A 2,222-nucleotide genomic window follows, 5' to 3' on the forward strand; every position below is an offset into this window, starting at 1 on the left:
ATTAGAGGACTTGTGGCCTATATATTGAGACCTAGGGAGTCTATGATCTTCATCTTTTGATTGCAGAGAGTACAGGATATCTCTTGAGCTGATTCATTTTGTAAATAGAAGAGGATTTCCACTTGATTGATAATATAGTGTTGGGGGTTTTATGCTGGTGCTTTCCCTAGTGATATATCTTGTGTTATGGTTGATTATTTCTCTTGATCAGTTATATCTGTTTATGCTTGATGTTGCTCATGAAATCGATTATGCTTCCGCTTAATGTTTTGTAGAACTAGATCAAGTATTATGCTTTAGTACATTGCATATATCAGTTCGATCTACAGGTGAAATTTCTACATGGTGCGTTGCTTGATCTGAACCAAGGATGAACCTTAGAAGTTGATGAGGGATAAGATCTAATTATGGATCAGGATCTTAAGGCTTGAAATGGATTATCATTATATGGTTTAATAATGTATAGTATAGATCTGAATTCTAACACATGTTATTTTGTAAATGTTATGATCTGGGTATAATTGAAGTCTAGAGTAGTTGCAAAATTATGAATTAATATTTACATATGTGTATGCTAGCTGGCTTTGATAAAAGCATGTATACACATAGGTTCGACACAGGGAAGTAGCATATACCTTATGAAGTATATTTCAGTTGTTTTTGTTTGTTGTTGTAGAGTTCTGGGTTCTGTTGTAGATTCTGGTGACTGTATTCTGAATCATCAAATTGATTGATTATGATTTTCTATAGTGATGATGGGTTGTCAAAGTGATTGATTGATTCAGGTGTGATGTTTGAGTTTTATTGATTGGTTGATGCAGATGTATTTGATAGTTGTATTGTAGTGGTGATTGATTTTGAGCTTCAATATTGTTGATGGGTCCAGTACGAAAATTGGTTGAAACACAACTTCAGATTATGGTGTTGTGTTCTAGGAGTATCCAGTCTAAAAATTTATTAAACGTGGTCCCTGAAGGAAGAAAGAAGGTCGTAGCCTTCTGTAGGTCGACACTTACATACTAGTTAACATATTGGCTAGTACAAGAGCTAGGGGGTTGTATATCCCTTCCAGTAGAAGCTATAGAACAAGAGAAGGTTGCAGCCTTCTGCAAGTGGGTGCCTGCGTACTGGTATAAGTCTGCACTAGTACAATATTGTAAACAAATTTTCTGATTATTAAAAGAAGACAAAGATGGCAACAGCAAGTGGTTTTTACCCACATTGGGTTTCCACCTTATATCTTGGTGTTCATGTGTGTTGCTTATGTGTGATTCTTTATTCTTCTTTTACTGCACTATCTAATAAATCTCTGATATACTGGTTAAAGTTCAATACATGATAAATTGTCTAAATCAAAATTTCTTTGCATATACGTTGGTTGCTTTAAGTACAGTCGCGTATACACAGTAGTTCACTTAGCTGAAGTAGCGTATATAAATCTATTTGGTAAATTAAATTATTGATATGATAATATTGATTCACTTCCATCTCAATATTATTTCCAACAGGCTCATCATATTCAATCTAATAAAAAAATGATAATGGAAATCCACTGAAAAATCCATGAAATTTAGCATTTTCATCTTTAAGATAGGGTACATACCTAAATAGCTCTAAGAATTTGGTTGTATAGTGCTCATCTATCATTGATCCCATTTTTAGCTCATATAATTCATTGGCTTTGTTGTCGTAGTACCCTTCTGACAAGTACTTAATTCGAAAGAGTCTCTTGAATTCATGCCAATTCAAGTCCTCTGTCCTCATGTTTCTAACGTGTTTTACATCTTCCCACCAAATATTCGCTTTCCCTTTGAGGCTGAAGATAACTATCATGTCCTTCATATTCTCTATATAATCATGCAGTTCAAAGAACTTATTCATGCCAAGTAACCAAGCCTTTTCATCCTCAAGCTTCTTCAACTCTATCAAAATTAGATGGCATTGTTTTCTTAAACTCATATGATAAATATCCAATATCACTCCTCTTGTAAGGGTGATAAGAACAACGATCATAGTGCCCACCAGAACTAGAACTAGAATAGTACCTATGTCCATCACCTCTCATAGCTGGAGTATCCAAGAATCTACCATCTCTGATTGTGTCATCTCTATTTGACTTGTGACCACCATGAGACCTACCACCATATGCCCCATTAGTCCCATCCTCTTGTCCATAGCTGATCTGGAGTGGTGCTTGTCTCTACAATTATGATAAACTCTAA

The sequence above is a fragment of the Pinus tabuliformis genome, chromosome 4_2 (genome assembly GCF_031772625.1).
Source record: "Pinus tabuliformis cultivar Carrire ecotype Pingquan chromosome 4_2, CPIR1, whole genome shotgun sequence".
Classification (NCBI taxonomy): Eukaryota; Viridiplantae; Streptophyta; class Pinopsida; order Pinales; family Pinaceae; genus Pinus; species Pinus tabuliformis.